At 38.1% G+C, this 22,805-nt stretch overlaps 1 protein-coding gene across 1 annotated transcript in view; it reads right to left on the bottom strand.

Annotated features, from left to right (window-relative positions):
• The window catches only part of COLEC10 (collectin subfamily member 10), a 132,142-nt gene that overhangs the window by 101,068 nt on the left and 8,269 nt on the right, over positions 1-22,805 (bottom strand). The window lies entirely within an intron of this gene.

The following is a 22,805-nucleotide window of genomic DNA, read 5'->3' as shown; positions in this document are numbered from 1 at the left end:
GCCTTTCAAATAAAAATAAATAAATTTTGTTTTAAAAAAACTAACTGAAAGCCGGCACCACAGCTCACTAGGCTAATCCTCCGCCTTGCGGCACCGGCACACCAGGTTCTAGTCCCGGTCGCAGCGCCGGATTCTGTCGCGGTTGCCCCTCTTCCAGGCCAGCTCTCTGCTGTGGCCAGGGAGTGCAGTGGAGGATGGCCCAAGTGCTTGGGCCCTGCACCCAATGGGAGACCAGGAGAAGCACCTGGCTCCTGCCATCAGATCAGCGCGGTGCGCCGGCCGCAGCGCGCTGGCCGCGGCGGCTATTGGAGGGTGAACCAACAGCAAAGGAAGACCTTTCTCTCTGTCTCTCTCTCTCACTGTCCACTCTGCCTGTCAAGAAAAAAAAAAAAAAAAAAACCTAACTGGAAGTGTAAGAAATACAATGTTGATAACACATATTGACATCACATGAAAATCTATGAAGATATTATATCCCACTTTTATACATGAGAAAATCTCCTTGATTTGTTGAGCATGTTAAGAAATTAACTTAAAACCACACACTTAGTAAATTTTTAGAAGTTTAACTGATATCTGGTACTTATGTGCTTTGTGGATTGCTCATTCTCTCTTTAAGTTTTGATGAATAAAGTACTTGTATAGGACATGGAAGATTCAATTTTACTCCAAGTTCTGTTGCTAACAGGGTCTTTTTTTTTTTTTTTTTTTTTTACAGATAGAGTTAGAGAGAGACAGAGAGAAAGGTCTTCCTTCCATTGGTTCACCCCCCAAATGGCCGCTATGGCTGGTGTTGCACCAATCCGAAGCCAGGTGCTTCCTCCTGGCCTCCCATGTGGGTACAGGTGCCCAAGCACTTGACTCATCCTCCACTGCCTTCCAGGGCCACAGCAGAGAGCTGGACTGGAAGAAGAGCAACCGGGACTAGAACCCGGTGCCCATTTGGGATGCCGACGCCGCAGGCAGAGGATTAACCAAGTGAGCCATGGTGCCGGCCCCGCTAATAGGTTTTTGACCAAGTTCTTTAACTTTCATGGACTGAGTTACTTCACTAGTACGTTGAACAGTATGGACAACTGGTCTTTAAATTTTAGGTCAACTAAACTTCTCAGTGAAAAGTCTTTCATCATCTGTCAGGACAGCCTTTTTTTTTTTTTTAAACTTATGTGGCAAGGAGACACAGAGACAGATATGTCAATGGAGAGAGTTCTCCCATCCACTGGCTTATTCTCCATATGTCCACTGCCCATAACAGCTAGAGGAGGGTTGGTGCCAGAGCAAGAGCCAGAAACAAAATCCAGGTCTCCTACATGGGTGGCAGGACTCCAATTACTTGAGTTATTACCTCTCCCTCTCAGGGTCTACCTTCACCCGGAGCTCAAATCAGGAGTTAGATTCAGGATGGGATGTTTGTATCTTAACCACTAAGCTAAATACCTACTCATACCATGATTAAACTATATAGAATATTTCTCATTTCCCTATCAATGTGATGACAAATCAAAAATGGTTACAAGGAAATATTCGGAATTGAAATTAGACAATTAGAATTAAATATTTATTAAATTAATATAGATTCTATCCAGAGTCCAGAGTCTACTCTAAGAACATAGAGGAATTCCCTTTCTCTCTCTGGAATATATTTTTTGTGACATGTTAGGCTATACTGAAGTAGGAATAACTCCTGACCTCTCAGTGGAATAACACAAATAAAGCTTTTCACTCAAGTAAAGACTAGTGTGGCTAGGTGATAAAAACTCGCTTGCAACTGATGAACCAGGAATCAGCTGCTTCTAGCTTATAGTTTTGCTATAAGTTCTACACTTCCAACGAAATAGACATAATTGGAGAAGGGATTATTATTAGAATATTATTTTATGGCTATAAGTTGTATTAAGTTTATATCCCCTCTGCCCACATTCCTCTGGCTAGAATTCTTCAGGATTGTCCTAGCTATATGCAATAGTGATTGGGAAATGCATTCTTCCAGTATTTCCAGAAATCTAATTTTAAGAGACCTATTTACATTGTGTTCTACAGATCACCCACTGACAGTTAACCCTGTAAATTACCAGTGAGTTAAAAAATGAGCAGGAATTTTATAGATTATCAACCTGATGGGAGCAACTGGGATAGAAGGAAATCTTTGAACAAAGATCTAGACAGTAAAAGAGTATGACATTTCCAGAGGCCAGTGTTTGGCTGCATAGATATTTATTCATCCCATTTCACACATCAGTCCCTTTGCTAACTGCTGTGATTATTTTAGGAAAAAATGGATGTCTTATCAAGCATTCCTCTCAAAACAGTTCAAGATAAATTCTGGAGTCAGGATAGTTGTTTAGAAAGTGATCTCAGAAAGCAGAAGTGATGAACAGGAAAAAATGAAACAGAAAAGGTAAGCCAATACGTGGCGGTGTTATTAAGTTGGCTACTGATACAGGCAACAGTTGCTTGAGCCTGAAGGTTCATTACTGAAAGTTTATGAAAGGGGTATCATAACTAATCCAAGTGGATTTGAAGTTGTGCATAAGAGATATCCAATACCATCCAACTCCTATGCTATTCAAGCCACCATGCTTTCCATTGGTCCAATCCATTATAAAGTTCCCTTCAAAGTGGTAACCAGTTACTAAAATTGGCTAGTGGAAATGGTTTCAATCCTGTTGCTATAGCAGGATCTGAGGCACATAATTTAAATTCATTCTCTCAGTTCCACCCTATCTAATATGGGTTGAATAAGTGTCGTCCAAAACTCATATGCTAAAATCATAACCCTCAATGTAACTATATTGGAAATGAAGTCTTCATGAAAGTAATTAAGGTTGAGGTAATACGGCTATGACCCTAATATGATAGAATTAATGTTCTTACAAGAAATTTCTGTCTCCTTCTCTTTCTCCACATTCACACCTGAACAAAATGTGAACACACAATGAGAAAGCTATCTTCTGCAAGCCAGAAAGTGAGACTTCAATAAGAAACCAATTGGCATGCACCTTTATCTTGGTCTAGACTAAGTTAACTCACTAGTGGTCTAGATTTCTTGCCTAGTGAGATGGCCTATATCTTCATTTCTGAGGACTCTGAACTCATTCCCTTATCAAGTCATGGTTGATCGTTTTCAGTGGTACAGAACTAACAAAACATTTCCAAGTGAATTGCCTCATTGTCAAACATATTCCAATGGATCTCCTCTGTATAGCAGGAAATATTTCTCCTAGTGGTAATTATGATCAATTACTCATACCAGTATTTGAATCACTTCCTTATTTTTGTTGTTCCAGTGGCATAAAATATTCTGAGTGACTATAGGGTAATCCTAGCTTTAAATATTCATTAAAAAATTTAGAGGTAAGCCCCTCAGGAAAATAAAACCTTGAGTCCAGTAGAAGTTAAGCATAAACTTTACAGATAAGTAATAAGAATGCTCAATTTTACATAAACTGTTTGGTTCTCAGATCCCTGTAGTCTACCTATTTAGGACTTGACATCATCTTTGGCCATCGGTTCAATGCATATATGCTGTTTTTTTATTATTTTATTATTTTATTTTTTTGACAGGCAGAGTTGGACAGTGAGAGAGAGGGAGACAGAGAGAGAGTTATAGACAGTGAGAGAGAGACAGAGAGAAAGGTCTTCCTTCCGTTGGTTCACCCCCCAAATGGCCGCCACGGCCAGCGCTGTGCTGGTCCAAAGGCAGGAGCCAGGTGCTTCCTCCTGGTCTCCCATGCGGGTGCAGGGACCCAAGCACTTGGGCCATCCTCCACTGCCCTCCTGGGCCACAGCAGAGAGCTAGACTGGAAGAGGAGCAACTGGGACTAGTACCCGGCACCCCAACCGGGACTAGAACCCGGGATGCTAGTGCCACAGGTGGAGGACTAGCCAAGTGAGCCATGGCGCCAGCCAATATATGCTGTTCTGAAAGTAGTACTTCTACCTTAAATGATAATATCATTAAACTGAAACATTAATTGAGTTTTTACTTAACCTTTCTGCTATTTTATTAGGTTAGTTGGTTCCTAGTGCTAGGATATATAATAGGTCAAATGGGTCCCATGTTTATGATGACATTTGAGGCATTCTATAAGCTTTCAAGTTATGCTGGTTATAACACTGAAGGGAAGAAAGTAAGATCCATGTCTTCATATATAATGATTCTAACAAGGGTTAGTTGTGCTAGCAACAAGCCACCAAGTGAATGTACCAGTTCCTATGAAGGAAGGTACAATTACAAGGATTTATCATTGGTCTCTGATATGAAAAGATTAGGTATTCAGCTTCTGTAGTACTTAGACCAGCCTTGGAGAGAGGCATCTCCTGCTATTGGGTTCATAAAAATAGACTACTTCCACTACTGTAGCCACCTCATTCACAGGCCCATTGTACCAGACTTAGGTTGACAGAAAGTGAGGTTGGCTGACATAAGAAAAATCATCCTTTTCATTTATTATTGAGTCTTTTATCTGACTCATGCTATCTTTAAGGGTTTGCATCCACCATCAAACGTCTGCTTATACGGATCTTCTGCAGATTCCTTTTTGTCCTTCCTACCATCTTCCAAGTTCCTAACCAACTAGACAAGTCTTTTTTCTAATAGCCTTGAACCCATACATGCTCATTCCTCAAGCTATTTCTCCTCCAACATCAGGTAAGCAAGCCAAGGGTTTTGCTCACTACTCTGCCCACTGGGAAGATTTCCCCACCAACTTCAATGAAGAACACCCACAGCTGTGCCTATGGTATGGCCGCAGTCTTTTTTTTTTTTTTTTTTTTTTGACAGGCAGCGTTAGAGAGAGAGACAGAGAGAAAGGTCTTCCTTCCGTTGGTTCACCCCCCAAATGGCCGCTACAGGCCAGCACACTGCACCGATCTGAAGCCAGGAGCCAAGTGCTTCCTCCTGGTCTCCCATGCGGGTGCAGGGACCCAAGCACTTGGGCCATCCTCCACTGCCCTCCTGGGCCACAGCAGAGAGCTGGACTGGAAGAGGAGCAGCTAGGACAGAACCAGCGCCCCAACCGGGACTAGAACCTGGAGTGCTGGTGCCACAGGCAGAGGATTAGCCTAGTGATCCGCGGCGCCGGCCGGCCGCAGTCCTTTTAAAACTATAATGCACTGACATCAAAATGTTAATTGATTTCTCTGTACTCTGAATTTTTATGGAGTCTATTTTACACTCTCTGTCTCTAGCTCATATTTCTTTTGCTGATATCTACCTATCCATCCATCCCTCTCATCTCTGTCACCCAACATTCCTTCTACTTATATCTCATTGTAATCTACCACATACTACAGTCTTAATAACTATGCTGTTGTATGCCAAAGATTAATGCTTACAAAAGTAATAAAGAATTTCATTTCTATTAGTAACCCAGATTTCAATTCCCAACAAAGGTGTCTATTTTGTTCAAATACTCCTATGAACTACTGTCTTTTTAGTAACTACATTTCTTGTATTACTTAAAATACTCAGTAAAGGCTTACATATTGATTAATTTATTTGAGAAGTAATCTCAAAATGTATGTATGTAATGTAAATGTAAATGTAAGTAATGATAAAAAGGGAGTGAAAATTAATAATACTGAGCATATAAATATGAATTATGAGTTGGCCATAAGTAACAGGTACAAAACACCTCATGATCTGCAATTGAGGTTCATAAAATGTCTCAAAACTGTTGGCCAACATTTCTATCATTGAGTTTCTCCAACCTGATTTAAGCTATCCTCAGGAATTGTGTCCACTGGCATAGTCATGTCAAGGTGGCTCCAGGCATGTGAATGTTCCACACTTCCTTGCTGCCCACATATGATGGTGAGAAGATTCTGCACAGAGCTGCAGGTCTTGTTCATAGAGAAGCCCAGATAAAGGGAAGCCAAACAGCTTCAGGATAAGCTGAGGCTTTGTTGGCATACACCTGAGTAAAACTTGTCAAGTTTTTACAAAACTGGTCATGGTAACCTGAACATGACTGAAGCAATAGATGGAGATTGAGAAGATTTGATATAGCAAACAAGAAACATCTGTCACTGTGTAATGTGGAAAGGAATTGAGTAAAATGTGTCTTGACACCTAGAGATCTGATCCCAGGGATATCCACATGTGAAGAAAATAATTATAGATTTTATCCTTTTGCAGATGCTATAGGAGAATTTTGGCATTTTTTAATTATTTAATTTATTTTTAAGGTATATAGATTTCATATGCACAACTTTAGGAATTTAGTTATTCTTCCCACCATACCCGCCCTCCCATCCATACTCCTATCTCTTCTCCTCCTCCCTCTCCCCTTCCCAGTACTATTCTCCATTAAGATTCATTTTCAATTAACTTTGTACCTAGAAGACCAACTCTATACTAAGTAAAGATTTCAACAATTGGCATGCACACACACAAACTGAGAACAAGTATCACTGTTAACTCTTATAATACAACTCATTGAGGACAGAGGTCCTGCATGTGGAGTTAGTGCACAGTGACTCCTGTTTTTAATTTAATAATTAACACTCTTATGTATGAAATCAGTGACCACCCAAGGCTTTTGACATGAGCTGCCTAGGCTATGGAAGCCTTTTGAATCCACAAACTCTGTCAGTAGTTAGACAAGTCCATAAGCAAAGTGGAACTTCTCTCCTCCCTTTAGAGAAAAGTGCATCCTTCTTTGATGGCCGCTTCTTTCCATTGGAATCTCACTCACAGACATCCTTCATGTAGAATATTTTTTGCTAGTGTCTTGGCTTTCCATGCATGAAATGCTCTCATGGGCTTTTCAATCAGACTAGGAAACCTTAAGGGCTGATTCTGAGGTCAGAGTATTATTTAAAGCAATTGTCATTCTGTGAGTATTCTGTGTGGACTGCTTCCCATGTTTGAACATTCTATCCTTTTTAATTCTGTCTATTATAATTACTTGACACTTTATCCTATTTATATGGTCACTTTAACACTCAATCCTATATATTTGTTCACTTTAACACTTAATATCATCACTTTAACACTTAAAATGTCATTTTTATCACCCAACTTAATGGGATTTGGGGTTTCATGACAAGCCTTAAACTGTACCCTTAGAAGTTAGTCCTTGGGAATGTATGCAGAACTATACAGCTTTACAGTTACAAACTTCCTCCTCCCTTCCTTATTCCTACTCTTATTTCTTACTGAGATCCATCCTCAGTTGACTTTATACACATATGATTACTCTATGTTAAAATGAATTCAACAAATAGCATGAAGAGAAAAAAAAATGAAAAAAAAAAAAAACTGTTCCTTGACAGTCAAGACAAGGGCAGCTCAGGTCATCCCTTTTCAAAGTGTCAATTTCCTTCTTCAGTTTTTGTTTTAGGTGCTCTATCCATTCTCGCAGATCAGGGAGAACATGATATTAGTACCTTTGGTTCCTGCTTATTTCACTAAGTATGATGTTTTCCAGATTCATCCATTTTGTTGCAAATGACTGGATATCATTTTCTTTTACTTCTGTGTAGTATTCCATAGAGTACATATCCCATGATTTCTTTATCCAGTCTTCAGTTAATGGGCATTTAGGTTGATTCCATGTCTTAGTTGTTGTGAAGTGAGCTGCAATAAACATGGGGGTGCAGATAACTCTTTTATTTACTGATTTCCTTTTCCTTGGGTAAATTCCCAGGAGTGGGATGTTTGAGTCAAATGGTAGATCTATATTCAAATTTCTGAGGTATCTCCATACTGTCCCCCAAAAGTATGTTACTTGTGGGTGATCCAGTACCTGCTGGGAGATTGCCCATGCAGGGTGTTAACCTGACTGCTGGCAGGCAGCAGGAGCCCCAGGCACTTTTCCCCTACCCACACCTTCTGTTGAAGAGACTTATAATTGCCAATCAGCTAAAATGACCTCAGGTGTGGCCCAGGCCCATCATGAAAGCTACTACAGGCTATATGACCTTCAAGCTGATTGGAGAAGCATTGTGGTGCCAATATCAGCTTCATCCTATAGAATTAGTATTGCCCTGAATTAGCTACGCTCTCTCTGCCTGCCCTTTAAAAGCTTATGCTTGATCATTAATAAACGGACATGTTCACTGACACTCGTCTCTGGTGCTTCTTGTCGAAGAACACTGTCAGCCCACCATTCCAGCAGTGCATGGGCCTTGCAGCACAAGCTTTCAGTTACTTGCTATGAAGGTTGTATTGGGTTGGGCCTGGTTTTCCCGGTAAATCCTACTGTTATTACAAACAAGATCAATTCCAGTTTAAGACAAGACAGATTATATGGCCCCATTGCTAAAAATGTGTTGAGATATTGAACCCCTCAAGAAGACATTCAGGGCCTTTGAGGGACAAAAATAGTTTCCTCTGACATCATCCATTTGTCAATGGGCAAGACAAATATTACAATTTTCTATGTGTGCTAAAATGTGATACTCTTCAAAGGTAGAGTATCAGGTAACCTGCTGAATATTATTATCCTGGTTTTAGAGAATGATAAGATTTATCCCAAGTCTTAAGAGAAAAAAAACTGTCAACCCAGAATACTATACCCTGCAAAGCTCTTATTTATGAATGAAGGTGACATAAAGACCTTCCACAACAAACAGAAAGTGAAAGAATTTGTCACCACCTGTCTGGCCCTACAGAATATGCTTAAGGATGTGCTGTACACAGAATCACTGAAACATGATCATCACTACAAAGGAAGGTAAAGGAAGGAAATCTTCCAGGAAAAGTTCAATGGAAATTGAAAGTAAAAAATAGGAATATATTTGGAAAAATGGCAGGGCAAAGTTGTTACTTATCAATGGTCACTTTGAATGTAAACGGCCTCACCTCTCCAATTAAAAAACAAAACCCATCTATTTGCTGCCTACAAGAAACACATCTCACCAACAAAGAAGCATGCAGACTGAAAGTGAAAGGTTGGAAAAAAATATTCCATGTCAACAGAAACCAAAAATGAGCTGATGTAGCCATCCTAATATCAGATTAAATAGACTTTAACACAAAAACTTTAAGAGACAAAGAAGGGCACTGCGTAATGATTAAGGGATCAATTCAACAGGAAGATGTAACTATTATAAATGTATATGCACCTAATTACAGGGCACCTGGCTATTTAAAAGAAATGTTAATGGATCTAAAGGGAGACATAGATTCCAATAGGAGCATGGAAATAGAGTAATGAAGTCATATCTCTATGTAGGAACAATAAAAAGAAATTGGTAGGCAGTGTGAAAGCTATTGGGTCTAATGGTATGAAGACCAACAAGTAGGACTATTTTCAGTACAAGAGGTAGAAGACAATGATAGACAAATCCAAAATGCTAAAATGTGACAAAGGTAGAGTATCAGGGTAACTTGCTGGATATTATTATCCTGGTTTTAGAGATAGGATTATAGGTTAGGTGGCACAACCAAGGTCAATCCGGAAAAGAAATTTAGCTTTTATGATTCCATATGGTTTTCCAAGCATTTCTTCTATGAAGAACACATCCAATTAGTTCATCTTATGCTCAGTGATACCAACACATACTCATTCTGTTTATGCTGAAGTTCTTTTGTGAAAATGACACCAGAAAATGTTCAACTTTTAAGATATATACAAGAGACAAATCCTTCTTCTTACCTTTCCTAAATAATCATGCCATGTGGGGAACAAACCAAACATTTCAGAGGAACTTAAGAACAGTCAACTAGACTCCGGTATAAAGTGTAATTGATTTTGGAGACAATTTCCATTTCCCACTTCCTGACACTGAATCTTTAACTCAGATAGAAATTCAGCTTTCTTATTGAATGCACTCTTAAACTTATCCAACATAGATTTATAAAACATAGTTTAAAAACATAATCAGGGACACAGTTAAGACTTCTGTCTAATTACTCCCATAACAATTTTATTTGATAATTTATTACATAAAGCTTTTCCTAAATAATCACCCTTGTATTTCAGTCCTTAACTTGTTATTTTATTCAGCTAAGATATTTTTTCTTATAAAGTGAAAATTCAATTGGAACTAAGTCAATTTAGATATTGTTAAATCAAATATGATTATGTAAAGAACTGTCTTACCTATCCTGTTCAAGGTTACTCAGTTACTAAGTGGCAGAGTAGGAAATCAAGCCCAGGGTTTTGACATTATGTTCATAGCTTTCTTCAATGATTGTCAGTCACCTGGATTCCTACCCTTGTGAGACATAATTCCACAGTGTTACTACAACTCCCTTTCTTTGACTCCCCCACTAACAAGAATTTCCTATTATTCCTCTATCTAATTCCAACTTAATTTTTCAACATCAGGAAAACTTCCAGTTCCTCAATCTTCTCCCTCCCTAATCTAAGACCATTAATTTATTACTGGTTTCACTTCACATTGCCAGCCAGGTAATAATATTTTGCCAGCTATTTTGACGAAGCTTTCTCCAAGTACTATGCAATCTTCTGTTTTTAGCTAGCCTGGGAAAATCACACATATTCTTTTAATTGGATTTATTTTTAAAGCAATGTGATTGACCAGATAAGACATTGGAGAGAATTGAAGGCATTTAGTCATTGGACTGGAACATGCAAGCATTGCAAATGAAATACCATTGTCCAGAAAATTTGACCTACATTATCCTATTTATTCTAAATCACTAAATAATTGGTTAAATGTATTACAACAGATGAGTTCTGGCTCCCAAACCATGGTTGTTGAATTTCTTGTGAGACAAATATTATTTAATATCTTAATTGAAGAATAACTTATTACTCATAGATTTATAATTTTAAGTTTCTCTTAGTAAACTGAAATCTATATTTTAATAATTAATATATTTTTACATATTTCATTATGAAAATTTAAATTAAGTGGTATTAGTATATATAAACATTGCAAGAATGTAACATATGCATGATGTTTTATTAACAATATTACTATTAAAAACATTTCCATTTAATTATTAGTTTATTTTAATTGAAATTCCTTCCACAGAAATAACAATATATATTTGATAAAAGTACTAAAAATTATATAACTATATGCACTAAAAATTGTACATGTTTACCCATAAAGCCACATCAAATATATAATTGAGTATTGATGTTTATGAAGGAGCTATGAACTAAATACACTGATTTATTTCACAAGCTACCCATAAATATAAGCCCAATTTCATTATGAACCTTGGTTTGTAAGACAGAAAAATAGAACTAACTTTATGTTTGTGATGGGGAAAATTTTAGAATGAAACTGATTGGCAAGTTGAATATGGTTTTGATTTTTGTCTTTGTCAAAACCCATCTAGCCACATTTTATTGTTGTAAACTAAATCATGCACTTTAAGACTACAGATGATATGTAGTCTTAAATGTGCTCTTTCTAAATCTCCATTTTTAAGTGCTGGAAATAGTTTCCTCTACTTCCTGCTCCAAATCTGTGAATAGGAGCAGGAGTTAAGTATAGCACCTAAACCACTGTTTGGATACCTGTTCCTGTATCAAGTCCTGGGTCCACTTCTGATTCCAGCCTCTAGCTAACGTGCATCCTGGGAAGCCATAGGTTATGGCTTAAATAGTTCAGTCCTTGCTACTCATGTTAGAGAGCCAGACTGAGTTCTCAGTTCTTCACTTCAGCGTGGTTCAGGCTGTTGAAAGCATTTGGGGAATGAACCAGCAGATGGGAGAGCTCTGTCTCTTCCTGCTTTTTAAATAAAAAGGAATATTTGTAACCAAATCAAAAAAACATAATGCTAAATCACCTTTCTCTCTTTCTCTCTTTCACTGTCTAACTCTGCCTGTCAAAAAAAAAAAATAAGAAAAGAAAAACATAATGCTAAATCATAATTCTTACTTTTAGAATTACTTTATCATCTTAGTTTGAATTCAATGAATATATAAATCTTGGAGAGCTTATTGATCATTTACCAATTATTAATTGATTACACATTTCATAATTCTACTAAAGTCACTGCTTCACTCCTACTACTGTGTCACAACCTGACACCTGGTCCACTACTTTGGATTACTACTGTCTCTCAATTCCATACAACAGTTTAGCGATGGCTAAAGCTGGGCTTTCCATCAAAGCAGTAGCTAAATGATGAGAAAACCTCTCATTCTCCCTCTTCCATTCTACAAGATCACGACCTGGATTTGGCACTTAGGCTAAATTTAACCTACTTCAGAATACCATTGACTTTATCACCAGCCAAGATACCAGCCTCTTGTTTTTACACCTTTTGCTGCACTCTCTTCACAGTTTGTGTTTTTCTCATTTCAATCTTGCACTCTTCATCCCCTTCCTAAAGTTTTCCGCTATGACATTTAAAATTAAAAATTCAACTGTTCAAAGCCTCAGCTTCATCATTTAATACTTCTTAGACATTCTGACTTAAGATCTGATTCTCCCCTTAGCACACCTGTACTTCTGTCATTGCCATATGAAATCTCTTACTCTTCTATATACATTAAAGCTCAGGGTTTGCAAAAGGAATAGGGCTCTCCTGGTTATCACAGTGGTGCCCAGTTCATAAACCCCCAATGCTTTTGTTGGAACACTTTCTCCCATGTAAATATTATATAAAATGATTATAGTTCCTATCACCCCCTCAGCATTCATGGTTGATGGCACCAACAGGCCACCATCTTCCACTGTACCACATTTCCACCAAGTATCCTTAATGGAGTCAACGTTTTTATCCATTCATCAGTTTGGCTCTTAGTTCCCTGAAATCTTTTCCCCTACTGCATCTCAACTTCTCACCCCCCATAAACACTTGCTCTCCCTAATAACAGGGCAATTTTGGGGATGTCCTGTTAAACCAGTTTGCTTACAGGCAATTAAGCAATAATGTTCTTAACCTAATTCAAGTGTCCATTCCTTTTGCCTACCACTTCCATTTTTTTAAACTATCACTCTGTCATCTGTTAATATGTCTTATTTCCTGCTTTGATTCCACATTTTTCAGAAATGTATTCTCTTAAAAATACTCTAACCTCTTTCCCCTCCCTCACTCTGCCTTTGCTGCCTGGTGATACTCGAGCATGGATAAACACTATACACTTGATCTGTGCCTTCACCTGAGAGGTTGTATGCTGCTGGAGAAAAGCATATAACTGTCGCTCCCCCTCTTCGCGGAGGAACGACACTAGACCCTGCGCTGTTCTTTTGTCTGCTCGGCCCTTCCCGGGTTTGCTGCTGGTCCTTCCCGGGTTGGCTGCCGACCCCTCCACCTCCGTGGAGGGGTGGCTCCCCCTGCCACTTTCCCCACTTCCGCGGAGGAGCGGCACACCACCAGCCGGCTCTCTCAGGGGCTGCTCAGATGTTATCCGGATGTTCCTGGTGCATGTTGTCTCTCTCCTCCTTTATAGTCCTCTTCCACCAATCCCAACTCTGCTACCCACACGCCGAGCACGCTGCTCTCCTCCAATCAGGAGCAGCTCCTGCAGTTTATTGGTCGAACTGGAGGCAGCTGCATAGAAGCTGTTTACTCCTCTCCCAGCGCCATATTGTGGGAGAGCAGATGCATAGAATAAGTCTTAATTCCAGTAACTTAGTCTAGTCTGAGTTGTTCCCCACAATAACCATTGATGGGTGCCTCACTTCACACTTCTGATGAGTCTCAAGCTGGCACTCTGTAGAGCCTGATGATCCTACCACTCTTTCCTACCACAAAATGAGGAAACTTGTTTTGCCACTGTGCTCCAATTTTCAGATAGCTTTTACTCCCCTCTCACTCTCAGCTGAAAACATAGCAGAATACGTCCCAGAAAAAAAATAAAGACGATCATAAAAGAACCATCCCCTTTTTTTTCACTCTAGCTCCTTTTTCACGTGCATCTGTAGCCTCTGCCTTTCTCCCTGCTGTATTGAAATAGATGTCCTGCTCTCATGGAAGGTCATGCTCTAGAGACTAACACTAATCTCTCCTTTTTGCAGCATGGTTTTGTTCCTCTTTGTTGGATCACATGTCTTAATATCACCAATCTTTTAAAAAGACTTCTAACTTTTCCCAGTTATTATTTCAATATCTGCTCCCTTTATAATACAATCTTTAAAGAACTGTCTTCCTTGCTTCCACTTTACTGCATCCTATTCTTTCCTAACTTCACTGTAATTGAACTGTTGTCAACTGAAATTACTTCCATTAGGGTCATTGATATCATATATTTTCCAAAGTCAATAGTCAACTATCCTTATCCTACACAAAATCTCAAGAGTCAACAAAGCTGCCACTCTCTTGTCTTAAATCATTTTATTTGCTAGACTTTCGAAAGTTTATGTATCTCTTTCTTCACTTCCTTCTTGAGGCACACTCTTACTCAACTTCCTGTGCTATTCCCTTTCTTTTTATCAAACCCCCAACTCCAGGAAACTCCTAGGACTCGGTCCACAGCAACTTTCTGTTCTTTCAGCTTCAGTCTTCCTTAATTCATTTTATCTATTTTCCTGGTTCCCAATGCCATCTAGACATCCATCTATCTAGTAAGTAGCACTTCAATTAATTATAAATATATGAATGAATGAATGCAAAAAATGCAACTATTTTGATGGGCTTGGCTGTATCTTGTGTTTATCTCACTGTGTGATACTGGGTGATTTACTTTTTTATGCCTCAATTGGTAACATAATCTTGAGCATGGTTTTCTAATGAAAATTAAACCAACTAGGGAGAAATTCAGAGTGATTGAGAGTTATTGAAGGCATATACACACTTGGATATTGCTATCTATTAACGCTTTTATTTGGTTAAGGTGCTGGCTTCATGGCTCCACCAGATATATCTAAACGCACTCCATTTTCTCGGTTTTAGATAGCATAGGACCAACTGGGGAGAAATTTAGAGTGATTGAGAGTTACTGAATGCATATACACACTTGGAATAATTGCAATATTGATTCCCTCTGGGGGATGTGTCATAGGTAAAAGACAAATTTAACTTATTTCTTATAAATAATATGGTTTTATGGGTTTACAAATATACATTTTTATCTTTAAGTCAACCTTGTGAGGTAGCAAGATGAATATACATATTATTTTATAAATGAAAAAATGAGTTGTATTTGTTTTCATAATTGTTAAATTCACAGAACACCCAGGACTTGGTTACTAGTCTGTTGAGTATCCATTATTGTATCTTAATACTGCAGCCGTGGTAGAGTTCAGATTGAATTGATTTTATTAGTGAAACAGTTATTTTCACTTATTTACACCAACACTTATATTTCACTGCCATCTAAGAGGTTTCCTTAACATTTCTCTGGCTGAGAAGCCTCATTTGTTCGGGAAGGACTGCTTTTTGCTATACATAACTTAACATGCCATGAAACAGGGTTAATGAAAACTTGAGAATTTCCACTAATACAGAAGACACTTGAACACTCAATAGTTTGAAAGCATGACCAATGAAAGACATAGGGATACAAGAAAAGCCCAGCCTACAGTTTTTGTTTGTTTGTTTGTTTGTTTGAATATGGCAGTGAATAAAGAACAAGCTTCAGGGTGACTGAGAGTTGAGTTTGGAAAATGTTTCATCACCACTTTGCCTTGCCATGTCACTTAGCTGTAAATACTTTGAATCTCTATTTTCATCAAAAAGTAAGGACACTACACAAATCACATTGAATCTGTTAAAAACTAATTGAAAATTAGAATTTTTAAAAATAATTAAAAAGTAAGGACACTAGAGTTTAGTTCACAGTGTCAGCAGGAGGATTCATATTATCAACTTTTAATACATTCTTATGTCTGTTTCAACTTCTTTGTTACTCTATGCCCACTGGGGTTAAACACCACGCTATAGGAGGGAGGACCAGTTCCAAGCAGGCATTTCACTACAAAGTGCATTTGAGTGGAATTAAGATTTAATATGCTCTCCTGTTTTGTTATCTAATTACTTGAAATGTATTCATCTTGTTCTATGAAATTAATCGTAAACTTCAAGGTAAGAAAAATTGCATGGGAGGCATTAAAACATTTGTATTCTTCCACCTGTTTAAATAAGGAAGTGCTTAATAAATAATTTAAGTTCCATTGGAAGAAATTGCCAGGGAATTCTAATTGAAATGTCTGCATCCCATATCAGTGTGCGTATGCTGGAGTTTCAGCTACATTTCTGACCCCAGCTTCTTGCTAATACATACCTGGGAGACAGACAGCAGGTGGTAGTTCAAGTATTGGGTTCCTACCACTCAAGTGGAAGACCTTGATTTAGCTTCTGCCTTTGGCCTCATGTGCTCTCTTTCTCTCCTTCTGTTTCTCTCGGTTTCTCTCCTTCTCTCCTTCTCTCTCTCTCTCTCTCTCTTTCTCTGCCTTTCCAATGAAATGAAAATTAATAAATAATGTTCTTTCTCCTCAAATGATCCACAAATTCTCAGCAAACATGGAAAAAAACTAGAAAATAAACTGAATTACCTTCAGATTCTGTAAATGTACATGGGATAAATTCTTATAATTTTGTTACACAGATTTCCTGGAAATAAAAGGGGCTGAGTATTTATAATTCTCATACATATCACCAAATTAGAATAGAATATGGCCAGAAACTTAGGTTAGTTTCCTTCTGTGAGGATCAATAATCAAGATCTTCATCAGCAAAAGAGGATTACATTCTCTCTCTCTCTCCTTCTCTCTCTCTTTTTCACGCACACACACAAATATAATGTATATGAACGAAATTGACATTGTGAGACTTCTTTATTGTTTATAGCCCTTCCCTATACTTCTGAGAAACCGTGGTTTTTCTACTTACTACTTGTTGAATTCTTTATTTAGTGGACCATTAAGGTTTGTGATTATCAAGAACATTTAAAGTATGCTATTGTAAAAATTAAAAGAAAAATAAGAAAAGAAGGAGGAGGAAGGGGGAGTGAGTAAAGGAAGGAAGGTACAGTAGGAAGTATCATTGTAACTGTATACATGAAATACAAAAAGTTATTGTAAAAAATCAAGGAAAGAAGAAGGAGGGATATAGGGAGGGAGGATGGGAAGTAAGTATGGTTATCTTCTTAGAACTGTACCTATGAAATACATGAAATCTTTAAAAGCAGGTCTTATAACTTTTTAAATTATTTTAATTAAAAATTAAGTTTTTAAAATATGTTTTACTTGGCCTGCGCCACGGCTCACTTGGCTAATCCTCCACCTATGGTGCCGGCACCCCGGGTTCTAGTCCCGGTTGGGACGCCAGGTTCTGTCCTGGTTGTTCCTCTTCCAGTCCAGCTCTCTGCTGTGGCCCGGGAAGGCAGTGGAGGATGGCCCAGGTGCTTGGGCCCTGTACCTGCATGGGAGACCAGGAGGAAGCACCTGGCTCCTGGCTTTGGATCGGCATGGTGCACCAGCTGCAGAGTGCCTGCTGTGGGGCCATTTGGGGGGTGAACCAACGGAAGGAAGACCTTTCTCTCTGTCTCTCTCTCACTGCATGGGAGACCCGGAAGAAGCCCCTGGCTCCTGGCTTCGGATTGGCTCAGCTCTGGCTGTTGTGGCCATCTAGGGAGCAAACCAGTGGATGGAAACCTTTCTCTCTCTGCCTCTACCTCTCAAATAAATAAATGAATAAATCTTTAAAAAAATAATTCAACAAATAACTTTTCTTTTCAGTAGGAAAATAGTAAGGATATTAAATAATAATCAAATTAAATAAATTCATATATATACATTCAAGTGGTCTTTAACAATGGGGCTCAAAATACATTATGTAAAAAGAGTCCCTTCAACAAATGATGCTGGGAAACTGGATATCCACATACAAACAAAATGAAATTGAATCCTTACATTACACCATATATAGAAATCAACTTACATGATCGCTGTTAAATATAAGAGTGGAAATAAGAGAGGGAAGAGATGTGCAATTTGGGACATGCTCAAGCTGAATTACCTCAAATGGTAGAGTTAGAAACATACCAGGGGATTCCAATTCAATCCCATCGAGGTGGCATGTACCAATGCCATCTCACTAGTCCCAGTGATCAATTTCTGTTCACAATTGATCATAATGATAGGACTAAGAACCAAAGGGATCACATAAACAAGAATAGTGTCTGCAAATACTAGCTGATTGAATCAAAAAGGGAAAGAATGATCCAACATGGGAAGTGAGATACACAGCAGACCCATAGAATGGCAAATGTCCTAACAGCACTCTGGCCTCATAATCAGCTCTTAAGGCATGCAGATCCGGCTGAAATGCCCATGAGAGTATTTCAGGCATGGAAAGCCAAGACACTCTGGGGAAAAAAAAAAAAACCTAAATGAAAGATCTCCACGAGTGAGATCCCAGTGGAAAGAATGGGTCATCAAAGAAGGAGGTACCTTTCTCTGAAGGGAGGAGAGAACTTCCACTTTGACCATGGCCTTGTCTAAATATGATCAGAGTCAGTGAACTCAGGGGGCTTCCATAGCCTTGGCAGCTCATGACAAGAGCCTAGGGTGATTACTGATGCCATAAACAAGTGTCAATTTGTTAAGTCAACAACAGGAGTCACTGTGCACTTACTCCTCATGTAGGATCTTTGTCCTTAGTGTGCTGTACATTGAGATTTAATGCTATAACTAGAACTCAAACAGTATTTTTCACTTTGTGTTTCTGTGTGGGAGCAAACTGTTGAAATCTTTACTTAATGTATGCTAAACTGATCTTCTGTATATAAAGAGAATCGAAAATGAATCTTGATGTGAATGGAAGGGGAGAGGGAGTGGATAAGGGGAGGGTTGCGGGTTGGAGGGACGTTATGGGGGGGAAGCCATTGTAATCCATATTCTGTACTTTGGAAATTTATTTTCATTAAATAAAAGTTAAAAAAAAAAGAAAAGTTGCCTTGTACCCCTTAAAAATGTGTATTGAATGTTAATCAAATTTTAAAATAGAAAATGCTAATGTAGCAAGTTCTTTATACGTATCTTAATTATGTCCTGTTAGTAAATTCAAAGGAATGAAATCAATTTAAAAAATAAATTCTGTATAGTTTGACATATAAAAAAAAAGAAATCAACTTATAATTGGTTAAAAATATAAATGTAAGACCTGAAATGTTAAAACTCCTAGAAGAAAACACACAGGAAAATGTACACAGAATTGGTGTTGGCCAGGACTACTTGGCTATGACTTCCAAAGCGGTGACAAAGTGAAAATAGATAAGGGAGGCTGCATCAAACTAAGAAACTTCTGCACCACGAAGAAAACAAACAATAGAATGAAAAAGATAAGCTATAAAATGGCAGAAAATATTTTCAAACTACATATCTGATAAGAGGTTAATACCCAATATATATATATAAGGAACTTCTATAACTCAATAGCAACAAACAGAAACAACCTGGTTAAAAAAAATCGGTAAAGAGCTTAAATAGACGCACGTCACCCCAAAAAAGATATACAAATGGCCAACACATAAAAGAGAAGATGCTTCACATCAGTAAGAATCAGGGAAATCAAGTAAAAGCCACAATGAGATTATCACTTCACACTAGTTAGGATAACTGTTATTTATAGAAAAAGTTAACAAGTAATGATGAAGATGTGGAGAAGTTGGAATCTTTGTACAACAATGGTGGTATAAAATGAGTATAAAATGAGGCAGCCACTATGAAAACAGTATGGCATTTCTTCATAAAAAATTTAAAAATAGACTGACATGGAATCCAGAAATTCTAGTTCTGGATATTTATAAAAAATAATTGAAATCAAATAATTAATATCAAAGAGATATTTGAAATCCAAGTTCATTGAAAACATATTCACAGTGGTCAAGATGTGGAAGCAGTCTAAATGTCTGTCTATGTGGATATGTGCCGTGGAATATTATTCAGCCTTATAAAAGAAGGGAGTTCAGTCTTACATGACAACATGGATGAATTTTCAGAAACTTATCATAAGTGAAACAGCCTGACACAGAAGGACAAATATCATATGTTTCCCTTTACAAGAGGTCCCTAAAATAGTCAAATCCATAAGTAGCTGAGAATAAGATATTGGTTGCCAAGGAGCTTTGAGGTGTGAACATCGGGAAGTTGCTGTTCAATGGGTACAAAGTTCCAGTTATGCAAGAGGAATACCTGTAGAGACCTGCTATAAAACATTGTGTCTATAGTTAGCAATATTATACACTTAAACTTACTAGAGTAAGTAGATCAGGTGGTTAAGTGTTCTCACCACGTTAAAGAAAAGAAGAAAGAACTGGATAGATGGAAGGAAGAAGGCCATAGTGAAGTTTGAGTATTAAAATATCTGCTTTCTTGGGTTTTGTATCATTTGAGTCTTCAACTATTTCCTCGGGCTATAGCAGCATATCACAATATGAAAATCCCACAAACATGGTAGCCTCTGGGGTTCCTACCTAGCTTTCATCTTGCAAGCTTCTGTGGAAGGGGATGGGCTGTGTTCCAACCATGAGACCTCCTGTTCATACTGCAGAAGGTGGATGGTTTCATGCACTAGGAGCTCAGGGTTTTTCTGGGTTTGTCACTGACCAGCAATGTGGCCTTGTGAGGGTCATTTAACTTTCCAGGCTTCTGTTTCTTTATCTTTAAATGTTTGAGTTTGAGCCAAATCATCTGCCAGACCCTTCCTGCCCCAGTGTTCCTCGACACAACATATGAGCAGATAGCAAGGATTCCCAAACTAAAACAAATTCAGTGTTGCAGCCAATTCAGAAAGCAATGACTTGATGTTACTAGATTTAGCCTATCTGTGGAAAGGGGGAAAAAAAACAGTGTTTACTGGCAGCCTGGGTGAGTCAAAAGGCCAAGCTATTTTTGGTGAAGACCACTAAGCTGGCTCAGGCATTTATATGCATTTTCTCAGCAATAGGAACAGACATGCTGCTCAAATTCCAGGGAAAGACCTACACCTTCAGAGCAATTCAGTAGTGAAAGAAATGTGCTTTGCTGGAAAAAAAAAAAAAAACATTTGAACACTAGCTGTGTAGTTATATTAGCTCTAAACATATGTGTAGTTATATAATATGTGTGATTATATTAGCTCCAAATGTAAGGTCATCAAGTGACCTAATTGTCTGATAGAACTCCTAGCTTAAGGAAGGGATAAAGAAGCATTCTATCTCTTGTTTTCCTTTTGTGCACATTGAATTGAATTAATAGATCCTTAATAAATAGCCACCTTGTAAAAACTGCATTTGTCAGTGCTGTGAGATACCTGTGGGTATGCACATGCATATAGTTCTATTGTATATTAAGACTGGAAGAAAACATTGCATGTTAAACAAGTGCATGTAGATAATGAAAATAAATAATAATACTTTTACTTCTTCCTCAACATGAAGTAATATGAAAACAACTGAAATCTGAATGAGTTTTGCTCTGGTACATGTAGCTGTCATATTTAGCATGTCAATGAGGCAGCATGAAGCTGCATTTATAAGTAGAGGCTCCACAGTTAAAGGTTAAAGATCTGAAGCCCAGATCTCTGTCATTTTTGGCTCTTACTGGTTTTCCTATGATGGCGAAGTTACTTAGCCTCTGGAAACTTTGTTTCCTTGAGAGTAAAATAGTGATAATTATATCTAATGTGAATAAAAATGCATTTGAAGATTTAAATACACATCAGAATCATAACTAACAGTGTTATAAAAATAAACTTTGAATTATATTTTTGTATAATTACAAAATACTTTATATTTTTATGCATCAGTGAATTAGTACTTTCACATCCAAAAGCAAAGAATTCACCTATTTTCCATTGCCCATCTATTTAGCCAATTAAGACCCATTTTTGCCATTTCAATCCATTTGCTAATTCACAGATGAAACATTAACCCCATGATGCCACTAAATATGAACCTGTAAAGACAAGGTAAGAGTGAAGCCAGCTTTCAGCCACAAAAGAACGGAAAGAGCAAGGTACCACTAGGAAACCACATAGGTTAAATGTAAAAAGAATCCAAGCTGTACTAATATTATCTAAGTCCTTTATTAAGGTACCCCCAAAGGCTTGTTTTTGGAAGTCTCAATTATGTAAGCCAACAAATTCTCCATAAAATTTATTCAAGAGGCATTCAGAGACATAAATTAGAGAGACAGAGAAAGTTCCCAATTGCTCTTTCGTTTCCCAAGTGCCCAAGAGCTGAGAACTCAATCTAGGTCTCCCATGTTAGTGGCAGGGACCCCATTACCTAAGCCCCCTCACCTGTCTCCTCATAGGAGTTGCATCAGCATAAGCTGGACTTGGAACTGGAACCAGGTGTTGTGAAGCCATGTATTCTGAGAAGAGATGCATGTGTCTTAACTAGTAGGCCAAATACTTGGCCCTTTGTATTTTAATTGGGCCACTTTAATAGCTCATCTCTGACATGTGCAAAAAACAAGTCCTGGTTATACGACACATGTTGAAAATGCAGTTCCCTTGACCTAATATTTAAGAGTGGAGCAGAGGAATTCTGAATCTTTAAAAAGGCTGCCAAAAGATCTGTCTACAAAATCACTGTTAGAGGTTGAATTGTATTTCCCCAAAATTCATATATTGGAGTCCTAACTCCCAATATCCCAGATATTTGGATATACAGTCTCTAAGCAGTATGTAAGGTTCAATGATATCATTAGGGGAGGCCATAATTCAATCTGACTACTACAAAAAGAGGAGACTGGGACTGAAACACAAACAGAGGGGTGACTACATGAAGACACAAGAAGACAGCCATCCATCAGGTAAAAAGAAGTCTCCAAAGAGCATCAACCCTTCCTACAACTTGATCTCCTTCTTATAGCCTTTAGAACTGTGGGAAATATTTGCAAGTTTCTGTTATTTTAGTCACCCCATGGGAGGTCATTTGTTATGGTTGCCCTGGTAAACTAAAGCAGCCAACTCTTGGGAATATCAGTTCTGGGAC

This window comes from Oryctolagus cuniculus, chromosome 6, assembly GCF_051225735.1.
Source record: "Oryctolagus cuniculus isolate XC-2025 breed Fujian yellow rabbit chromosome 6, ASM5122573v1, whole genome shotgun sequence".
Classification (NCBI taxonomy): Eukaryota; Metazoa; Chordata; class Mammalia; order Lagomorpha; family Leporidae; genus Oryctolagus; species Oryctolagus cuniculus.
The sequence above is the reverse complement of the archived record's forward strand: the minus strand, read 5'-3'. Positions and strand labels throughout refer to the sequence as shown.